The 15,063-nt window shown below is 38.0% G+C and overlaps 2 pseudogenes; both read right to left on the reverse strand.

The window, feature by feature from the left end:
- Nucleotides 1-1,162: 1,162 nt before the first annotated feature.
- LOC102844321 lies at nt 1,163-4,024 on the reverse strand (annotated as a pseudogene).
- A 134-nt stretch (nt 4,025-4,158) lies between these two features.
- LOC102844735 lies at nt 4,159-5,025 on the reverse strand (annotated as a pseudogene).
- Nucleotides 5,026-15,063: the final 10,038 nt, after the last annotated feature.

The raw sequence follows: 15,063 nt of genomic DNA on the forward strand, positions 1-15,063 counted from the left end.
TCATAGAGCCCAGCCTCCCGGATAATCTGTTCTGCATATAGGTTGAAAAGGTATGGAGATAGGATGCATCCCTGGTGTACACCCTTCCCAATTTTGAACCATGCAGTGTTCCCTTGCTCTGTTCTGACGACTGCCTCCTGGTCCAAGTATAAGTTTCGCATCAGAACGATCAAGTGTTCTGGGATTCCCATTCTTCTCAGAGTCAGCCACAGTTTGTTATGATCTACACAGTCAAATGCCTTTGCATAGTCAATGAAACACAGATAGACATTCCTCTGGTCTTCAATACCTTCAGTAGGTTATATCTCAATTAAAAAAAAAACCCAATGAAAAATGCTTAGCATTGGACCATCAGACAGCATTGTGACAGATCAAGAAAAGATTGATATTGCCATCAATTTAATTTTATGTGGGTTCACAATCAACACCCTCGTTAGTAGCAGTCAAAAAATCAAAAGACATATTGCACTGGGAAAATTTGCTGTTGAGAACCTCTGCAAAGTCCTAAAAAGAGCAAAGATGTCGGTTTAAAGACTAAGGTGAGCTTGTTGCAAGCTATAGGATTTTATTTTTTCTCCCTCCACATATACTTTTTAAAAAATAAATAACACATATTCTGTGTTTAGATTTTAAATCACTTTTATAGATTAGGAAATCTCCTAGGCCCAATTGTTGTTGTTAGCTACTGTTGAGTTGAGAACAATTTATAATGACCCCATGAATGAAGTAACAGTAAAGTTATTATATCTGAAAGGAAAACATAGCCACGTGCATTTTAGACCTAAAGTGCAGAGAGTTGACAGCAAGAACACCGCAGATATCATCCTTTAGAGTAGTTAACTAGAGACCTAAAGAGAGCTCAGTGATGTTCTTTCTCCACCATCTGAGCCATCACCTTCATCCTACAGAACCAGCTAAAATTTGTGCTACTTTTAGATGAACTAGAGGCTTCCTCCTGATCATTTTAAGTGACAATTTCTCCTACTGATAACAATTAGGCCAAGGACGTAAGCTACATCAGGGTGTTCTATTGTCAAATACAGACAATATTAGAACAGCAAAGAGGAGGTTACATAGATGATCTTGATTCTTTAAATACTAGAAACTTCAATATTGTATTAGTAAAAGAGTGGAATAAACTCTAACTCCAACACGCTTAGTTCTAAAACTTCCTATTGACATTAGCATCAAATAAGGCTCCCTGAACTTTTGGCATCATCTGTTGGACTGTGAGATCGAGGTGGCTTTCAAGCGTGTTGGAAACCTTTGTTTTACGGTTTTCATTATAGAGATCAACACCATGAGCTATGACCTTAGACAAGCAGGTCTCCTGATCAATTTTGACAAGAATATCTTTTTTGTCTGTGTGGAAATTTTGTATGTGTTAATGTTGTTATGAGCCATTGGGGTACCTGGGACTCATAGCAACTCTATTATATTGGCTCTGTGTGTGGCCCTATCCTAAACCAATCTCATCATCTCTGACAGACTTGATCTCATTTCACCAGTCAGAGTCAAACCATGTCATCCAGGGTCTTCCTCTTCTGTGCCTCCCCTCCACCCTTCTGAGTATGATGTTCTCCTCCAAGGACTGGTTCCACCTGGCCATGTGCCCAAAGTATGTGAGACACAGCTTAAAAATCATTGCCTCCAAGGAGGGGCCTGGTCTCACCCACTCCAAAACAGTCCTGTTTGTTCTCCTGGCAGTCCATGGTATGTTCCTCACTCTTCTCCAGCACAACAACTCAAAGGCATCAATTCTTTTGTCATCCTTAGTTATTGTCTAGCTCTCGAATACATAGCAAATAATAGTGAAGACTAGAATTGGATCAGGTATGTTTTAGTCTCCAGACTGACATTGTTGCTGTTCAGTATTCTAGGGAGGTCTCTGACAACAGACTTTCCCAATGCAATTTGTCTTTTGATTTCCTGATTGCTATTGCTAAGAATGTTGATTGTGGGACCAAGTAAGCTCAAGTTATTAACAATCTACCTCTTTTCTGTCTGTCAGGAAGCTGCCAATTGGCCCAGGGGTGAGAATTTTTAATGTTGAGCTTCAATCCGTATTGAAGACTACAGTACTTGACCTTCTGCAGCAAACAACTCAGGTCCTCTTCAGTTTCAGCAAGCAAGATTGTGTTATCTACATAATGCAGGTTTTCTGATGAGTCTTCCTCCAATCTTGATGCCACATTCGTGTCATAAAGTCCAGCTACCCGGATGATCTGTTCTTCATATAGATTGAAAAGGTATGTAGATAGGATGCACCCCTGACTAAACCTTTCCTGATCTTGAACAATGCAGTGATTCCTTGCTCTGTTCTGAGGACTGTTTCTTGGTCCAAGTATAGTTTGCGCATGAGCACAACTATGTGTTCTGGGATTCCCATTCTCAAGATTAGTCACAATTTGTTGTGATCCACACAGTCAAATGCCTTTTTCATAGTCAGTGAACCACAAACATTCCTCTGGTACTCTCTGCTTTCAGTCAAGGCCCATCTAACGTTGGCTATGATGTCCCTAGTCCCATTGCCTCTTCCAAACTCAGTCTGCACATTTGGCAGTTCTCTGTTGATGTGCTGTTCCAGTCATTTCTGGATAGTCTTCAGCAGGATCTTGCTTTCATGTGATAATAGTCATAGGGATTAATATTTGCACTGAAGTCTTTATTGGAAGGAAAACCTGTTTCCTGCAACCAGCAATGATTTGTTACAAACCAGCAATGGATACAAACCATGGAGGACCCATCCATTCAACAGCACTTGGTGTAGGGTTGTATCTTTTACCACCTTGCTGGGCCTCTCTTTTGCTTTATTTAGTAAACCTATGTGTGATAAGGTTATGTCTTACTCTGAGGACTTTCAATCTTGCTTGAGTCATTGAATTAGACATTTGACTTTTCTGCTGTTGCTCAATCTGCTTTCCTTTGTTCTCATAGTATTTCATAATCTTCAAGTTTTTGAGTTTGCACCAGATGACTTTTCTCAATATAGGGCTCTTCTTCTGCCTTTGCATATATTTATTCTGCTGTCTTAGTGGCTTTTTGTTCAATGAAAGATGTTATGTGCTTAATTTGTTTTTGTCTGTCTGCATTACTGAGGGCTGTGATGAAAGTGGCAAGAAAGACGCTTGAGTATAGGTTTAAAGCGTTAGGTCATAGCATTAATGTAGACTCTACTTAAGGATCATCTTGTTGCTGCTAGATGCCTTCAAGTCGACTACAACTCTTAGCAAACTTATGAACAACAGATCTGAAACAATACCATGACTCAGTGGCATCAATTCTTCTTGTCTTCCTTATTCTCTGTCCAACTTTCAGATGTGTGGGAAGTAACTGAAAATGTCATGATTTGAATCAGACACACCTTAGTCTTTAAACTGACATCTTTGCTTTTTTAGAAATCTGGAGATCTTGACAGAAGATTTTCCCAACACAATAATAAGTCTTTTGATTCCTTGACTGCTACTACAATGAGTGTTTACTGTGGACCCAGATAAAATTATTGATTTGTCATGATGTTGCCTATTGGTCCAATGGTGAAGATCTTTCTTTTCTTGATGTTGGATGTAACTCATATTGTTGTATGAGTTAGGCTGTAATTTTTGATCTTCTTCAGTTTCTTTAAGGAAGTTTGTGCCACCTACATAATACAGGTTGTTGATGATTCTTCTTACAATCCTGACCCACATTCTTCTTCTTTGTATAGTTCAGTTTCTTTTTTTAAAGTTATTTCACATATAACAATGGAAAGAGTCTATTAGGAAAAAGAGAACGAACCAGTAATCAAAGGCATTTGCTTATGTCATTCTACAATTTACAAAATGAGATAATTGCTTTTCAAAATCAGACAACAGTTTCAAAAGTACTGCTTTCCAAACCCCTAAGTGATGCTGTTTGTAACAATGGTTATTATAAGACCTTTTCTTGCAAGCATGTTTCTAGCTAGTTCTGGTGATCATTCTCATTGTCTTTTATTCATTGGATTCTGAGGATCAAAGATTTCAAACGTGCCTGAGTCTTGCATGTTTGTATCTTTTTCTTTTCTACTTTTATCGTGTAATTGAAGTACACGTAATGTCCATTTTTTCATTAACTTCTAGTTCTGTTTCAGAAATGTCATTTTCAGGAGTTTCAGAAATTGCTTGAATGACCTTAGGCTTAAACTGATTCAGTATCACAAGGGCCTATTCTTGAGAAGTTCCGTTCTTTGCTTGTTGCTTCTTATTTTTGTTTTTCTTTTCTGTATTCTGCAACAGCATCATCTAGAGCAGCTTCTTCATGGTCACTTTTTTTTCATGCTTGTTTTGCTTCAACTTTTTTTTTTCTTTTCTGCTTAGAGTTCACTCTTCAATTGTTCTGCTTCTTTGTGAGCTCTTCACTTCAGCTCACTGATTTCTTCTCCAGTTCCCCTTCGACAACCAATTTAACATTTGCACTTGCATCTTTTTTAAAACTTTTTTGCAATTCTTTCTCTCATTAGTTCTTATCATCATCATCATCAGTATCTTCGTTATGCTCCACACTGTCTTTTTCTCCATTATCCTCTGAGTCTCCTGCTGCATCCTTCTCATTTTCAACAGCTGGGGCAGAACTGAGATGCGGATCATTCGTAAGCAAGTCATGACCTCTTTTGCTTTCTCCTTTCATGCTCTGACTAACTCAATTTACTTCCTCTTCTTCTTCCTCAGCTTCATCTCCAAATGAAAGGAAGAGAAAAAAAATTTGTGACTTTGGACTTTAATGTCTTTACTTCATCCTCTGTTTTTTCTATTTTTCAGCTTTTTAGTTTCCCTTAAAGAGATGTCATCACAAGGATTAAACAAACACTCACATTTTTTTTTTAATTCTGTGTGGATTATGTTGTCTTTCATCCTCATCAGTGTCTACTTCTGTTAGTTAAAGCATGTTATATTCTGTAGCCTCTGTCATCTTTCCAAAGATGGTGTGCTTATTGTTAAGTTCATCTGAGTGACCCAGTGTAAAGAAAAACTGGCTTCCATTATCATAAGGACCAGCATTTGCCATGGCAACCATCCTTTTCTGATTAGAACACAATCGAGAATAAAATTTATCCTTGAATGGGGTCCCAGAGGTAGAATATCCACCAGTTCTTGTGTCAGTAGGATCTCTCCCTTCAACTATAAAACGAGGTGCAACTCTATGAAAAACGGTCTTGTCATTTCCAAACAAAACTGAATAAAATATCTGCCAACTTTAGGAGCTTCTTTTCACCATAACTCAATGTCAATATCTCCAGCTGTAGTTTTCAATAAGCCCTTTTATCGTGGGGAGCTCTTGGTTATGGATGTTGCTTATCCTGGTCAGGGCACAAAGTTCTGGTCTGTACTGGTAAGGAGAGTTTATCATCAGTCACTGGAGGCATTCACCCACCAATGCACACTTCCTCAAATCTGGTGTCCGTGACCAATTCCAGTTGCTTGAGGTCCCTCTTAGTCCAACTTCTTAAATGATATTTTCTCAGCATATAAATTGAGTACATAAGGAGAAAGGATACAGCCCTGATACACTCCTTTTCAGATTTTAGATGATGCAGAGTTCTCTTGTTCTGTCAGACAACTGCTTTTTGGTCTACATTTAGGTTTTATATAAGCACATGAAATGCTCTGTGATTCCTACACTTCTGATCTTTATAAATAAATTTTTATGGCCCACACAGTCAAACACTTTTGCATAGTCAATAAAATGTAAGCAAATGTCTATCTGGTAATCTTTGTTTTTTGTCAAGATCCATATGATAGCAACAGTGATAGCCATCATGGCATAACTTTTAAATCCAGCATGAATGTCTTAAAATTCCCTATAAATGTACTGGTATGGCCACTTTTGAATAATCATCAGCGATACTTTACTTGCATCTGATATGAATAATATTCTTTGATAGTCTCCACAGTCTTTTTAAACTCTTCCCTAGTTACATTATGCATTTATTCCAATTTGAGGGGCTCATCTTCTGGAACTACACCAGACTGTATTTTATTGCTATTCATGAACTTTTTTGGTCTAACCAGTTCTTTCAGAAGAAGACTGTCAATCCTCATTCCTAGTTTGTCTTTGTGTGGGATCTCCACTGAAACTTGTCCACCATGGGTAGCCATTCTGAGGGTGGCCTTACCTTCAGCATCACAGCAACACAAAATCCACCATGTTAAAAGAGACTGATATCCTGGTGGATCCAATCAATCCTGAAGGTGTAGTACAGAGATGGCAAAGGAAGTGACCATAGGGAAAATGAATGGATCTAAAGTTCAGGTAACGTCCTGCTCCTTTCAGATGTGGTAATTAGGCATGGTCATAACATTTTTTCTTCTTTTTAAGAAATTTAAACAGTGTAATTTGGTATAGGGAAGAAGGAATAACATAAAATGATACTTTCTGCAAATCTGAAGCTTAGTTGTTAGTTAAGCCCTCTGCCTATTACTAGCCATATGATGTTAAGCAGTTTGAAACTTTCTTAAGCCTTAGGTAACTGTATCTGCAAAATTTTATTTAAAGGATATATTACTGATGAAATTTCTCTGTAAACTGCATCGTCAGATGTTTGTGTAAGGGATTATGACCAGGTGACTGTTGAAATTACTTGAGACATGGAGACTTGGCACTGGATAATTCAAGTTCTTGATTCAATATTTCATTTTCAATTTAAGTGTGTATTCACTGGCTGTACTGACACAGAACAAAGCCAAGGGCAGATTTGACCATTATTTGTTTAATTTGATTGATGTAGACTGCATAACTGGGCTGTTAAGTGTGTAAAGTATCTAGGCTGTAATGATCTGATATTGGCTGTCTCCATTCATCAAACTAAATGGATAATTAGCAAAACACCATTTGACTTTGTGATGTATAAGGCAGTATTTGCAGCTCTTACTCTAGTAAGAATCTCATCCAGAGTCATGACTTTTGTTGCCACATTTGTGTAGATGATTTCTGTATTTGTTTTTGTCTGATTAGTTTCTTCAGATAATATTTTGTTTTTCCAATAGTTTCTGAGGCATCTTCTACAGTGTCTCACACATAGCATTTCCCCTTCCAACTCTTATATCCTGTAATTATAATTTATTTATTCCATTCAGTGAGCTCTAGTAGCTTTATTGTACCACCAACTCAAAGACACTCAGTTTCTATCTGCTTCTGGCACCAAGAAAGGGAAAATGGGCAATTTCCTTCCATGTGATTTATACCGTAGAGTATAAAGGAAAACCTATGAGAGGATTAGCTATGAATCAGTTTCAACTTGATGACACCTAACATCAACAGCAACAACAATCTCAGTCAACCATTTTTCTCTACCACCTTTAATTAGATGCCAAGTGATAAAAATTATGTCTATGTCTATGAAATATCTTTGAAATCTCCCTCAAACCCAAATTCTGAAGTCCTGTTCTGCTACTTCATCAAAGTCCAGCCCACTATTACAAAAAAATCCCTTTGCTAAAATTGCCTCCTTAAAATCCATCATATGTATGTTTTCTTTTGCTCAGAAATCTCCTGGAGGATTTTCATTGCTTAAAGAATGAACTCCATATTCTTCTTCTTGTCTTTCTGAACTTCGCAAGTTCAGGACCTGGGAATTCTGGACGTTGCAAGGTCTAGCTCTAACTTGCATTTCCAAATAGATCTTCTCCTATTCACTTTCATATATCTTACCAAACAAGGCCTGGCATCCTTTGTCTACTCCGTAATCTCCTGCATTTGTTTGATGCACATGCATGTCCCACCTCTGGAAATTGTCTCCCACTCTTTTCAACCATGCTTGCTGAAACACCTCAATTGGTATTCCACCAATTCCTGGGGCCTTATCTTTTGCCACTGCTTTCCTTGCAGCTTGGACATCATCCTTCAACACCACTGCTTCTTGATCATATGCTACTTCCTGAAAGGGTTCCATGGCAACCGTTTCTTTTTGGTACAGAAACTCTGCGTATTCCTTCCATTTTCTTTGAATGCTTCCTACTTCATCTAATATTTTGCCTATGTTGTTGTTATGTGCCATTGAGTCATTTGTGACTCATAGCGATCCTATGTACAAGAGCCCTAAATGCCATTCTACCCTATGCAAACATCGTTGTCTCAAACAAATTCATTCTCACAACTCCACTCACAGAATCGATCCATCTCATCGAGGGTCTACCTCTCCTGTGCCGTCCCTCCACTCTCCAAAGCATGATGTCCCTCTCCAAGCCCAGCCCCTCCTTGCAACATGTGGAAATTATGTCAGACGAAGCTTCAGAATCCTTGACTCCAGGGAACATTCTGGCTTCACCCTCTCCAGGACAAACCTGTTTGTTCTCCTAGCAGTCCATGGTATATTCAACACTCTTCTCCAGCACCACAGCTCAAAGGCATCAATTCTCTTTCTATCATCCCTATTCACTGTCCAACTCTGATGCATAGCACATAATTGCAAAGACAATAGCCTGGATCAGGCACACCTTAGTCTTCCGCCTAATGTCATTGCACTTCAGTACTCTTGAGAGGTCCCTCACAGCTAACTTTCCCAATGCAATTCGTCTCCTGATTTCCTGGCTGCTGTTCCAAGAGTGTTGGCTGTGGAACCAAGTAAACTAAAACTGTTAACTATCTCAATCTCTTCACCATCCATACTGCTGCTGCCAATTGGCCCAGTGGTGAGAATCTTTGTTTTCTTGATATTGAGCTTCAATCCATATTGAAGACTGCAGTCCTTGACCTTCTGCAGCAAGCGCTTCAGGTCCTCCCCAGTTTCAGCGAGCAGGGTTGTGTCATCTGCATAATACAGGTTGTTGATGATTCTTTCACCAATCCTGATGCCACCTTTCTCCTCGTACAGCCCAGCGTCTCGGATGATCTGTTCTGCATACAGATTGAAAAGATATGGAGATACTTTCAAAATACATCCCTGACGGACCCCTTTCTTGATATTGAACCATCCAGTGTCTCCCTGCTCTGTTCTGATGACTGCCTCTTGGTCCAAGTATAGGTTTCTCATTAGCAAAATCAAATGTTCTGGGATTCCCATTCTTCTCAGCGTCAGCCATAGCTTTTTGTGATCCACACAGTCAAAAGTCTTTGCATAGTCAATGAAGCACAGATAGGCATTCTTCTGGTAATCTGTACAAAATATTTTATTGGAACTTGAGGCTTGGATTTCTTCCTTTAGTTCCTTTAATTTGAGAAATGCTGAACATGTTTTTTCCTTTTGGGTTTTTAACTCCAGCCATTTGCATATTTTGTTGGTATACTTTTCTTTAGCTTCTTGAGTTATCCTATGAAATCTCTTCAGAACTCTTATTTCTTGAATTCTTCCTTTTGCTTTACTATTTCTTTGCTCAAGATCAAGTTTCAGAGTCTCTTCTGACAGCAATATTGTCCTGGTAGTTTTTTCTTGTCTTTTTAATGACATTTTGCTTTTCATATTCTTGATGTCATCTTGTAATTCATCTTATTTTCAACAATTAGTGTTCAATGCATAAAGTTTGTTATTGGAATGGTTTTAAAATCCAAATTTCAAAAACTCAGTTTGGTTTTTGTGGACTTTTTTACAATCCCACAAAAAGTGTATGTGGAGAGGTGGGACCACCTCTCCACCTCTTACTGTGGACTTGTTCTAATTTTCCTCAGATTAAATTTTAATTTGCATTTGGCTGGTTGATGTTCTGTTCCATGCATGATAGATCCCTGACCTGGTTTTAACTGCTGATACTTAGCTCTTCTATCCATTCTTTCCACAGATGTAATCAATATGATGCGTGTGTATTCCATCAGATGACATCCATGTGTATAGTCTCCACTTATGATTTTTTAAAAAGGTATTGACTGCAGCCTTCAGTATGGACTGAGGCTCAATGTCAAGAAGACAAAGATTCTCACCACTGGACCAATTGGCAGCATCAGAATGGATGGCGAAGAGATTGAGATTGTTCACAGCTTCAGTTTGTTCGACTCCACAGTCAGCACTCTTGGCATCAGCAGCCAGGAAATAAAAAAATGTATTGCTATCAGAAAGTCGGCTGTTAGGGACCTCTCTAAGGAACTGAAGAGCAATGGTGTGTCTCTGGAGACTAAGGTGCATCTGATACAGGAGATAGTCTTTGCAATCACTTGTTATGCATCAGAGAGTTGGACAATGACTAGGGAGGATAGAAGGAGAATTGAGGCCTTTGAGCTGTGGTGTTGGAGAAGAGTATTGAATGTACCATTGACTGCCAAGAAAACAAACAGATTCATCCTTGGAGACAAGGATTCTGGGGCTTCGTCTGACATTCTTTGGACATGTTGTAAGAAGGGACATCATGCTTGGTAGGGTGGAGGGACAGTGCAGGAGGGGAAGACCCTCTATGAGGTGGATTGATTCAGTGACTGGGGTAATTGGGATGGGTGTGTCAGAGGCATTGCGATTGGCACAGGATAGAGCAGGGTTTAGGGCTGTTGTACATAGGGTCACTATGAGTCGCAAGTGACTCGACGGCACATAACAACAATTTGTAATGAATTGCATAAAGGCAATGAGTTGGGATTTGGTAAGAAATTGTGCTGTCAACCCAAAGGCATGTGGTTCAAATCGACTGTCTTCTTTGAGGAAGAAGCATGGGCAATCTCCTCCTATGTGATTTACTGCATCTGAAAGCCCTCTAGAGGGTCAGCTATGAGTAGTCCTGACTGGAAGGTACACAACAACAACAACAACAGCATTTTCAATGATTAAAGAATAAATTGTACAAAATTAAAAAAAAAGACCATGGTCTGTATCAAACAACAACAACAACAGCATTTTCAATGATTAAAGAATAAATTGTACAAAATTCTTTCATGCACTCTCTAACCTCATTTCTGCTACCAAGGCCATATTCTCCAATTACCTGTCCTTTGTTTCCTACTCTTGCATCCCAGTTACCAGTTATTAGTAATGACTTATGATTCTATGTTCAATGGATTTCAGACTGCAGAAGCAGTCTGATATTTGAAGTTTCTTATTTTTTGCTTTAGTGGTTGGTGTATACATTTGAATAGTAGTTGTAGTAACAGATTTTCTTTTCTATGTGTATTAATGTCATATCACTAGCAGTACTTCTGGAAGAAAATCAGAATACTGTCTTCAATATGAATTGCTTTTCAACAGTAAGAAAATAAAAAATCCTTACAGTTGAACCAATAGGCAACATTATGGTAGATGGAGAAAAGATTGAAGTTTCCAGTGATATAATTTTACTTGGATCTACAGTTAAAATCTATAGTAACAGTCAAGAAATAAAAAGATGGGTTACATTGGAAAACTCTGAATATTGGCATTGGAAGGAGATATCAAAGTAACCTAAGTATGCATGGTAACATTTTCTATTTTCTTTTCCTTGATAATTTGACTTTCTTTTTAAGTTAAGTCAATGAATTTAATATATGTGAAGGATAAAAAATGGAGGAAAACCATGAAATTGAATGTGTCTGTATTAGGAACGACAAACTCAATCTTAGTATTTATTAAGTACTTTTGTAAAATAATAGAACCATTATGATCAAATCAATATTCCCAAAAGAATAAACCTCAGCATATGACTTACACCCTCATTTTATGAATCAAAGTTCTGGCAAAAATTCTTTCCTTTAGTTTTACATAAGCAGTGGTATTGAAAATACCGTGGTCACTTAAATTCATGGATGTTCAGAAAAATCTGAGACTTATGCTGCTACTACACATAACTCAGTCTCTTTCCTTTAGACATACTTACAACTGAATTTTGCAAATATCACGTTTTTAACCTACTAACATTTAATATCAGCCAAAGAAAAGGTGGACAGTTGGAATCCACCAGCTGCTCTGTGGAAGAAAGTTGAGATCATCTGCTCTCCTTAAGATTTACAGCTTGGTAACTCAGTGGAGGATTGCCAGTGAGTTAGAAGTGACTCAAGAGCAGTGGGTTTGATTTTTATTAATGTATATAAAGTAACATACTGAACATGCTTCTATATTAAGATCTGCTAATATATTGCACCATCAGAAAGCTCTAACTTACTTTTTACTGGGAGAAGATTGACTCTTTGCATTATGGGTTGAAGTGTCCTCAATAAATTAACTATTAAACTTCTAACTCCTGTACCTTTGAATAATTCAGTGCAGTGAATTATTTGAAGTGGCTTTTGCTAATCATGGCCTTTGTAATTTTCACTGCACAGCTACATAGGACTATTTAAATGTGTCAGTTGATCTCCATGGAGGGCTTCCTTTCTTTCATTGACTCTCCACCCTTCCAAGGACCATATCATTTTCCAAGGAATATCCTTTCCTAGCAACATGTCCATAGTATTAGAGGCGAAGTTTTATCATCCTTACCTCCAAGGATCACTCTGGCTGCAGCTTTCCCAAGACATACCTATTCATAGCTGCTGTTCCTTATATAACTGTTTAATAAATACATGTCTGAAGAGGAAGCCAAATTTCCAATGTATTTTTTGCTGTTTTCCTGTATGGAGAATAACTTTTATTTGAATATTGTAAACTCTGATGCTGAATATTTTCCTTTAGGACCATGTAATATGCTGCTGCAGCTTCTTTCTCTCTGGAAATGTTGGTCTTTATAAGTAGTATGTGGCACTAATTACAGGGAAGAGGAAAGGAAATTCTGGAAAGTAGTTCACTGAAGAGGAAAATGAACATGAAAACTTTAACTATAAATGGAAAATAATATGTTTGCAAGGAAGGACATCTTGAAAGGAAATATTCTGCTAGGACAGAGCTGTTTTTAAGAGAAAAAAAAGAAACTTTCAGAATTTTAAAGGAGACACTGAACTTGTGGAGACGGCAGGGCAATCAAATTCTTATGAAGTTGGACCAGACTTTTCCTAAAATTCTGTAACACATTGATTTTGACAAGATTAGGCAAGAGAGGCAAAAATGACTGTCAGACTGGAGAGAAGGACTAATGGAGACAAATTACAGGAATGGTAATGGCTTCACCCCTAGGAGAGATGGATTGTGTTCCAAAGATCATCATACCATCCTTTTTCTAAACTGCTCTTATTTCTCCTTGTCCAGCAAGCACATTGTAAAAAGAACACAGGCAAACTAAAGCAGTGTATTTTGAGGCAAAAGACTAGATGAATGATTGGGTAAGGTTTGAGGATTAAGGCAGAGTTTAATTTGGGAATATTTCTTTCCAGTAAGATAAATAAGATTTATTTTGGGGCTCATTCAAAGAACCTAACCTCATCAAAACATTTCATACAAAATGTCTTAATTTCTTAGACCTGGCATATAACAAGATACCATGAAATAGACAGCTTTCAAGAACAGAAATTTATTTTCTCACATCTCTGGATTCAGAGATGCTCAAATCAGAATCTTCTTGTTTCTGGTGATTGTTGACAATCTTTCTGTTAATAGACATATCTGCCTTCATTATCATATTGCATCTTTTCTTATGTGTAGCTGTCTCTCTAAGTCTGTAATTTATTTATAAGACACTGTACGGTCTGCCAAGAGAACAAATAAGCCTATCCTGGAAAGGGTGAAACTAGTTTGCTCTTTGGAGGCAAGATTTTCAAGCTCCTTCTCACATACCTTGAGTACATCTCCAGGAGAGACCAGTCCTTGGAGAAGGGCATCATGCCTGGGATGGTGGAAGGTCAATGAAGAAGAGAAAGACCCTGAATGAGACAGATTGACACAGTGACTGTGGCAATGGGGTCAGGTGTGTCACAGATGGTGAGACTGGCTCAGGATAGGGCATAATTCAGAGTCATTGTTCATAGGGTTGCTATGAGTTGTAGTTGACAGCACAGCAACAACTCAGAAGAATCAATCATAGTTCCATATGACTTCTTTAACATAAAGAAAGAAACACCCTTTTTTCAAATAGGATAATTGTAAAAACACAGTAGTTGGTGTGAGGATGGTAGAGTTACCTGACCTCTAGTAACTTCACAAAGGAGAAGAATCCCCATTAACAACATGAACAGCAGTACCTGATGATTGATCCCTCATGACCCTTCAAGAATCCTGAAGCTTTCTTGCTAATTCAGACCCTAACCATTCCTTCCACAACTTTCTCCCTTCTCTACTAGACTTAATTGATTGTGATGGCCACACAGTATTTACAGACAATGCTTACAGTTATAGGGTTTGTTAAGCAAGTAATAGGTTGCAATTCAGGTTCAGGAACAATTCAAGTACAGCTCTTCAATTACAACCACACTTTTCTGTGCCAAAAGAAAGGCACAGCCTCCGTGTCCAGTCTCTGCCTTACTCAGACAAGTGTTACAATTTTAGCTCTGTCCTTTATCTGCTCAAGAGCTTCCTCACTCCACCTTCTGCTTGAAGGTGTTTGGCTTTAGCTTCATGAGGTATTAAACAGCTCCTTGTCAAAGGCCTGAAAACATCCATTCTGTGAGCCTGAAGCTCACAGTTCTCCTCATGACAATCTTCTGGGTGTTTTACCTCTTCTGTCACTATTTCACTGTCTCATAATCTCTCTTCATTGTTACTGTCTGTCTCCTGGGTCACGGGATTTCAGTGTAGGGATCTCAGGTATAAAGAATCTTCTGCATTCCCTGGTTCTTATTTCTTGATGTCAATGAGATCTCATTTTATCGTCTGTGGGATTGTTCCTTATAAATGTGTCGGGATGGCAAAACTCAACAAATCCACATTTTTACCCGCAAAGTAAATAGATCAGCTAAATGAAGAAAAATGACTCAATACCAAAAACAGCAATAATTAATAAAAGGGAAATTTTTTAAAGCCTGAAAGTAAATGGGAACAAAGAAGCCATCAACCTCACACACAAATATAACATTAACAAAATTTTTATATAAATATGTGGATGAAAATATGGCATATTTTGAGGGACATTGGAGCAGAAGGGTAAAAATATCCTCAAAGGATTGTGGGGATAGGGAATAATACAAAAAACCCCACAGTAATTTAAAAAACAGTATTAATATTCTTAGCAATATAAGTATCTTATAAATAGACTTGAAGTAAAAATTCATCAAAGCAAAGAACTTTATATGACAAAGAACCAATCTACCCAGAAAACATAGCAGTTATAAAAATCTACATATCTGATGTGA

This window comes from Elephantulus edwardii, unplaced genomic scaffold, assembly GCF_000299155.1.
Source record: "Elephantulus edwardii isolate Elephantulus edwardi_28Jun2011 unplaced genomic scaffold, EleEdw1.0 scaffold00046, whole genome shotgun sequence".
Lineage (NCBI taxonomy): Eukaryota > Metazoa > Chordata > Mammalia > Macroscelidea > Macroscelididae > Elephantulus > Elephantulus edwardii.